The sequence below is a fragment of the Piliocolobus tephrosceles genome, chromosome 11 (genome assembly GCF_002776525.5).
Source record: "Piliocolobus tephrosceles isolate RC106 chromosome 11, ASM277652v3, whole genome shotgun sequence".
Lineage (NCBI taxonomy): Eukaryota > Metazoa > Chordata > Mammalia > Primates > Cercopithecidae > Piliocolobus > Piliocolobus tephrosceles.
In genome coordinates, this window is record NC_045444.1 from 94118557 (window position 1) to 94126732 (window position 8176).

The following is an 8176-nucleotide window of genomic DNA, read 5'->3' on the forward strand; positions in this document are numbered from 1 at the left end:
TCTACTTGTTATGAGAAAGTATGTGTTTGGCTTTTCGTTTAAGGAAAAAACAAAAAAAAATTGGAAAAAATTTTCAAAAATAAATGTTTATCAGCATTTTTATGGGAAACAATCTGATGGAACAGGAGCCCAGCCAGGTAAATCATACAATCCAAGCAGAAAGAAATCATGGGAACATGTCTCTGAATGGAGAAAGAAACATGACTCCACAGGAAGCTTGCTTATTGAGATGTAAGACAAATAAAGTGGGTGAAAGAGGTTAAAAAAAAGAAGCACTCTGAAAGGAGATTGAAGTGTACCTTTAATACACAAAACAAAAGCTGTATTCCACACTTCTGATCATCTCCCCTCTCTTATTCTTCAAGCTTTAGATTCCGACTTTCTAATACCACATCCAATCATACCGAATTAGCCTGAAGTTTGATTTGGAGGGCTGGTGACCCAGTCTCATTTTGGCCTGATGACATTTTGGGCTTGGGGCTATCTCCCTTTTTTAGTACTCAGCTCAACTACAGAAATAATACCAGCAATAATATCATACTCTTACCATGCACCTCTAATTGAAATGTGAATGGATGTGCTATTGGCCAAGGGCCCCTGTCCACTAATTATGTATCATCTGAAAATCTGACCAAAGTATCTGACAATCAAAGAGGGATAGCTTTCATCCTGCTGTTATCTGTTCACAGTTATGCCATCTGGCTCTTCTACCCAGAAGAAAACTTGGCATCCATATTCAACCAGAGTGACCGTCAATTCTCAAAACATCTTATTTTCTCTTTGCCAAGAACCAAGTGACAACTGATCTCAAAGTGTAAGCACCTAACCTATAAAACAAATGACTTGGGGGAAGAGGCATTTTTCTCAATGAAAAATAGGGTTGAGAGAGTATTTTTGTGTCATCAGACATCTCAAACTATTTTCTAACAGTATAACCTAATTTATATTTTGTGTTTGTCTCTGACTTTTCAGTTCCTTTTTAATAAAGACTTTTTGAGCACCTGCCATATGAAATGAAATGAAATGAGTCAAGCACTGAAAGGATACCAAGTTGTACTAGTCAGGGAAATGGCTCTAACTCTGTAGGAATAAAACATCAGATTTCAAGCCGGGCACAGTGGCTCATGCCTGTAATCCCAGCACTTTGGGAGGCTGAGGTGGGCAGATCACCTGAGGTTGGGAGTTCAAGACCAGCCTGACCAACATGGAGAAACCCTGTCTCTATTAAGAATACAAAATTAGCCGGGTGTGGTGGCGTGTGCCTGTAATCCCAGCTACTTGGGAGGCTGAGTTAGGAGAATGGCTTGAACCCGGGAGGCAGAAGTTGCAGTGAGCCAAGATTGTGCCACTACACTCCAGCCTGGGTGACAAGAACGAAACTCCACCTCAAAAAAAACTTTTTTACCTTTACCTCATTAAACTCCTGAGAGCAAGAGCAAGATGGGTCACCAACAACTGTACTGGAGCCACCCGCAAAAATTTGGCCAGGGTTCTGGCTCTTGTCGTGTCTGCTCAAACCAGCATGGTCTGATCCGGAAATACAGCCTCAATATGTACCGCCAGTGTTTCTGTCAGTATGTGAAGGGTATCGGTTTCATTAAGTTAAACTAAATGATCTTCCTTCAAAGGATTATCCAAGGCATCTACCTAATGAAAAACCATGACAGTTCTTTGTACATAAAACAAGCATTTTTTTTTAATCTTTAAAAAAAAAAAGAGAAAAGAAACTTCATCAGAGTAGAAAAGAGTTCATAGAAGAGGGGTATCATGGAGGAAGTAGCATTTGAAATGATCCTTGACAGAACTGCCAGACAGCCTTTGTAAGAGCGGCATTCCAGAGGGAGCAGTGAGCACTAATAAAGCAGTAGTGGTGGGGAGAGAATGTTGAGTACTAGTTTTCCTCAGCAAAGTTTTTCATAGGGAAGAGATTAAGCTTTAAACGTGAGTTAGATCCCTGCTATCTAAGGCCTTGAATGTCAGGGAAAGAGGTGTTTTGTTTTGTTTTTTGCTTTGTTTTTTTTGACACGGAGTCTTGCTCTGTTGCCCAGGCTGGCGTGCAGTGGTGCGATCTCAGCTCACTGCAGGCCCTGCCTCCCGGGTTCATGCCATTTTCCTGCCTCAGCTTTCAGAATAGCCAGGACTATATAGGGAAAGAGTTTTAATTCCATTCCCCCATTATCATGATCTTTATGCTTTTTTTTTTGAGACAGAGTCTCACTCTGTCACCCAGGTTGGAGTGCAGTGGCACCATCTCGGCTCACTGAATCTTCTCCTTCTGGGTTCAAGCAATTCTCCTGCCTCAGCCTCCCGAGTAGCTGGGACTATAGGTGCGTGCCACCATACCCGGCTAATTGTTTATTTTTAGTAGAGACAAGGTTTCACCATGTTGGCCAGGCTGGTCTCGAATTCCTGACCTCAGGTGATCTGCCCGCCTCAGCCTCCCAAAGTGCTGGGATTACAGGCGTGAGCCACCATATCCAGCCAGATCATCGTGCATTTTGAACACAAAGGCCCAAGAACAATTACAGCATTAATTGTTGACAAGTCATGGCCCCAGACCAGAAAATACATTCAGTCAGAAAAGACTTCATTTTGCAGAGGGCAACACTAATGACAGCATCAAATTGCATTCACGAGCTGTAATAGAGTCCAGAATTTTGCATTTGTTCCCATGTGTCTTAATGTTTATTAAATCCAATCCAAACATTTCTACTACACTCTTGCTCTACTTCTCCCCAGATTGTCTCATATATTTATCTAGAGATCCCAGCAGTAGCCTTACACACCGACATCACAAACCATGTGTGCCTCCTCTCAGGTAGGGGAAGGGAATCTTATCAGGCCTGGGAACTCTAAATACGAAACCCAAACACTGTATATTCCACAAATATGATTTCCTTTTCCTTCAGCAGACAGTGCAGTCACAGTATTAAGTTCCACAGTCGTGTATGATCCATACTAGGAATTTTACAGCTTAAATATTTATTTTTTTAATTTTAGGTGCAAAGTAACAGGAGTACGTACAGCAGCATTGGGATGCCTTAGGAAGGCAGTAATTAAACTTTGTCTGAAGTTGCTTAGCTTTGTAATTCTAGCGTTCTGGGAATTATGCTTTTCATGTGTATCCCTCCAAATCAGTTGAGGTTTCAAAATATACCCAAGTAGAGTATTTGAGAAATTCTAGTTGCGGGTAAGATCTGACTGTTTTGCATTGTGCTATATACATCAATCTATTAGTATTAGTTGTTCCCTTTTTGGAACACAGTAGGAAATAAGACAGATTAGCAAATAGCTTACAAGAGAGATGGTGGTTTCATGTCTTCCACAGAAGTCTTACTTGAGGTTCTATGACTTGCCTTTACTTATTCTTTCGATTCCATTTAATATAATTCAGTCTTACAAAACTGTTTTTAAGATATGCATGATATAAACTAGAACTTAGATATCTAGACTTCTAAATATTATATACTTAATTTGATTTGCTCCATAAAATAATTATAAGGAAGCAATAGAACATTGCTGTCTTCCTTTTTCTTTTTTTTCTTTTTGAGATGGAGTCTCGCTGTGTCACCAGGCTGGAGTGCAGTGGTGCGATCTCAGCTCACTGCAAGCTCCGCCTCCTGGGTTCATGCCATTCTCCTGCCTCAGCCTCCCAAGTAGCTGGGACTACAGGTGCCCGCCCCCACGCCCGGCTAATTTTTTGTGTTTTTAGTGGAGACAAGGTTTCACTGTGTTAACCAGAATGGTCTCGATTTCCTGACCTCGTGATCAAGGCCTCCGCCTCCCAAAGTGTTGGGATTACAGGCGTGAGCCACCACACCCAGCAGGAAGCAATAATTTTCATAACACCCAATATTTATTTTTTATAAGTTCACATTCACAACCATTTTCCCACTATTGAATTAGCAAAAATTTAAAAAACATTGTTGGTGAGAATATCATGAGATAACCATTTTCATTCACTGATGCTGTGAATTTAAATCAGAACAAACTTTCTCAAAAATGATTTGGGAAAATGTATCAAGAATTTAAAACATCTACTCCATTTGTCTCAATTATATACATATGCACAAACAGAGCTAAAAGAAATACCCCACCCCTTGCCAAGTCAAGGTGTTAATAATAGTTATTTCTTGGTGATGGGATAATAGGTAGTTTTTATTTTGGAATTATATTTTTAAAAATTTTATACCCAGTGAGAAAGTATTACTCACTGATTATAGTCATTTTCATCACTGAAGAATATTTATACAGGCCGGCCACAGTGGCTCATGCCTGTAATCCCAGCACTTTGGGAAGCCAAGGTGGAGGGATCACTTGAGGTCAGGAGTTTCAGACCAGACTGGCCAACATGGTGAAAATCCATTTCTACTAAAAATACAAAAATTTGTCAGGTGTAGTGGCGGGTGCCTGTAATCCCAGCTACCAAGGAGGCCAAGGCAGGAGAATCGTGTGAACCTGGGAGGCGGAGGTTGCAGTGAGCCGAGATTGCACCACTGCATTCCAGCCTGGGTGACACAGTGAAGCTCCGTCTCAAATAAAATACAAAAAATAAAATAAAATATTTATAGAGAATTTTAATAAAAGAAAATATTCACAATATGCAATAAAAAAACACTATATTTTTAAAAGAATATAATGGCAACTAATGTTGTATGTATATAAGTGTGCATATGTATAAATATATGACCATTCACCTAATAAATACATCTGCTTAGCAAGGACTAAAACGAGGAACAAGCAAATCAAGTCTAAAACCATGTTAGCACTTTCGGAATATGTATTATGGGTTATTTTCAATTTCTGGTTTTTCATTTTCTTAACACTGAGCTTGTATTGCTTTAATATTTTAAATACCATTAAAAAAATCAACTAGAAAAAAATCTCTGCCAAGCATGATTATATCATACATGTGTTCACTGCACTGTTACAGATCCCTCACTGCGCTGTTACAGATCCCATCAAGTTGTCAGCTTCTTCATTATAAAGTAAGGGGATTTGGCCAGGTGCAGTGGCTCACGCCTGTATTCCCAGCACTTTGGGAGGCTGAGGCAGGTGAATCACCTGAGATCAGGAGTTTGAGACCAGCCTGGTCAACATAGTGAACCCTATTCCCACCCCATGCCATCTCTACTAAAAATACAAAAATTGGTGTACTGGCAGGTGCCTGTCTCTACTAAAATTAGTGTAGTGGCAGGTGTCTCATTTCTACTAAAAATACAAAAATTAGTGTAGTGGCAGGTGCCTGTAATCCCAGCTACTCAGAATGCTGAGGCGAATTTCTTGAACCCCAGAGGCGGAGGTTGCAGTGAGCCGAGATCGCACCATTGCACTCCAGCCTGGGTGACAACAACGAAATTCTGTCTAGTCCCAGCTACTCGGGAGGCTGAGGCATGAGAATTGCTTGAACCTGAGAAGCAGAGGTTGCAGAGAGCCGCAATTGCATCACTGGACTCCAGCCTGGGCAACAGAGTGAGACTGTCTCAAAAAAATAAAAAAATAAAAATAATATTAAATAATATAATAAGGGGATTATATTTGGTGTTCCCTAAGATACCTTCCAGCTCTAAAATCCTCTAAGTCCATGAACCATACAGCAGACATCTAGTAAATTGTTATTAAAACAATGGACCAAGCTGGGCACGGTGGCTCACACCTGTAATTCCAGCACTTTGGGAGGCTGAGGCAGGTGGATCACTTGAGGTCAGGAGTTCGGAACTAGCCTGACCAACACGGTGAAACTCTGTCTCTACTAAAAATACAAAATTAGCCAGGTGTGGTGCTGCACGCCTATAATCTCAGCTACTTGGGAGGCTGAGGCAGGAGAATCGCTTGAACCCAGGAGGCAGAGGTTGCAGTAAGCTGAGATCACACCGTTGCGCTCCAGGCTGGGCAACAAGAACAAAACTCTGTCTCAAAAAAAAAAAAAAAAATTCTATTGTAAGTCTCAAAAGACTCCAACCTTGAGGTGTCAAGGTGTGATAATCAGAGGATGGCCTTGGCATTGAAGAAACGGCTGGAATCCTGGCTGGGTCTCACTTTCCTCATTTGAGCAGTGGGGATAATAACACCTCTCTCAAAAGACCGAAAAGGAACTGAAATGTGACCAGTCTGCAGGCCTTGTGTGTTGGCTTGCGTGGAGTAGATGCTTCATACATGACAGTTTTCTCCTCAGTAATCCAAGGCTTGATCTGCCGGATTGCACCGGACCATCAGTTTGCAATCCCTGGATCTAAGCTCCCCTTTTGGGCCCCCACATCTGGAAGTGGAAGGGTCCCATTTGTGAGGACTAAGTGATATTTAGCTTTGGGATGTTGAGTCACGGGTTCCAGAGAGATGTGCGTGCAGCAGCCAGAGCGGCCAGGGCAAGTCCTCTGATCCCGAGCACAGAGAAGGAGGCAGCAGGGGAAGACGGGGGCGGGTGGAGGAGAAGCTTGGTCCTGTGTCTTCCTTCACGCCTGCTTGTCCACCCACTCACTAAACTTTCTTCCTCCCCCACTCCCTTCCTTCAGAAGACATCAATGATGCAGATTACCTGGCAGTCCCCGTGCTGGGTAACAGAGTTTGAAAACTGAATACAATATTGGCTCTGGGCCAGGCACAGTGGCGCATATCCGTAATCCCAGCACCTTGGGAGGTTGAGTCAGGAGGATCACTTGAGCTGAGGAGTTCAAGACCAACCTGGGCAACATATTGAGAACTCCTCTCTACTAAAAAAAAATCAAAGTAATTAGCTGGGTGTGGTGGTGGACACCTGTGGTCCCAGTTACTTAGGAAGCTGAGGTGGGAGGATCACCTGAGCCTAGGAGGTCAAGGCTGCAGTGAACCTCACTGCACTCCAGCCTAAGCGAGAAACAGAGTGAGACCCTGTCTCAAAAAAGATACTGGCTCTGCCCTTAAGGGTCTCTGGTCTTCTGGGGGAGGCAGATAATAAATAAAAATCACACCGGGCATGGTGGCTCACGCCTATAATCCCAGCACTTTGGGAGGCCAAGGCGGGTGGATCCCCTGTCAGGAGTTCAAGGTCAGCCTGGACAACATGGTGAAACCCCATCTCTACTAAAAATATTTTTTAAAAAAATTAGTCAGGCATGATGGCAGGTGCCTATAATCCCAGCTACTCGAAAGGTTGAGCCAAGAGAATCACTTGAACCCCAGAGGCGGAGGTTGCAGTAAGCCGAGATCACGACATTGCACTCCAGCCTGGGCGACAAGAGTGAAACTCCATCTCAAAAATAAATAAATAAATAAATATCACAAGCCTACCCGCATGATCAGCCCTGCACACCAGTGGGGTTCACAGGAAGGAGGACTCATATCTGTTGGAGGGGCTGGTGGGCTATGGGACACGGTGAGAGGCGGCTTCTCAAAGGCAATCCCCTCAAGGTCATGTTTCTTTCTGACGGAAGTGGATTTTGCCCTATCGATCAAGATGTGCTTGAGGTGGGGAGAGGAATACCCCATCAGGAACTCCCAGTGGAGATGGGAATAGTCCGGCTCCTCCATGACGGAACCTTGGGGAACTCCTCTCACCAGAGAGAAGGGTGTGATGAAAGGGGGCTTAAGACCAGATCCTGAGGGGCGTGAATCACAATTATGAAGTAGGAATAGTCTGGTGAAGGCAATGGGCCATTCCCTGAAGTAGTTTAAAGCTTGGAGGGACACAAACACACCTGTATTTTACAGAGCAACCTCAGAAGAAGGTGCTTCACAGTTTGGCCATGGGACAGACTGGAGCCTGGGAGGCCAGCTGCAGGGCCAGGCAGTCCAGCATCGGGTGATGAGGTGGGTCAGGCTCAGGGAGAAGCAGGAAGGAGAAGCGACAGCACGCAGGAATGCAGGGGTGGCCGGGAGCTGCTGTCGCCATTCCCGAGGTGTGTAGCCGTGGTTATTGCCTGGCTGAGTAACTCTGGGTATTGCTTAGCTTCGTTTGCTGCTGATACTGCCTGGAGAGATCATATGGTCACTAGCTTGTTTGTCATTGTTGTTCTGTATGACTCTGGGAAAGGGTCTTCTGCCTCTTTCTTTCTCCTATTTCTCTTGAATATTGCCATTTGTATTCCAAGTTGCAATTCTCCTGAACCAATTAGAGAGAGTTCTGATTTGGAGACTATCTCCAGAAATCCACTAACTTCCCATTTATCTTTCTTTTATCTCCATTCTATAGTATTTTTCA

General features: G+C 43.3%; 1 pseudogene; it reads left to right on the forward strand.

Moving 5' to 3' along the window:
• The first annotated feature begins 1440 nt into the window (after positions 1-1440).
• LOC111545915 lies at positions 1441-1611 on the forward strand (annotated as a pseudogene).
• The last annotated feature ends 6565 nt before the right edge of the window (positions 1612-8176 follow it).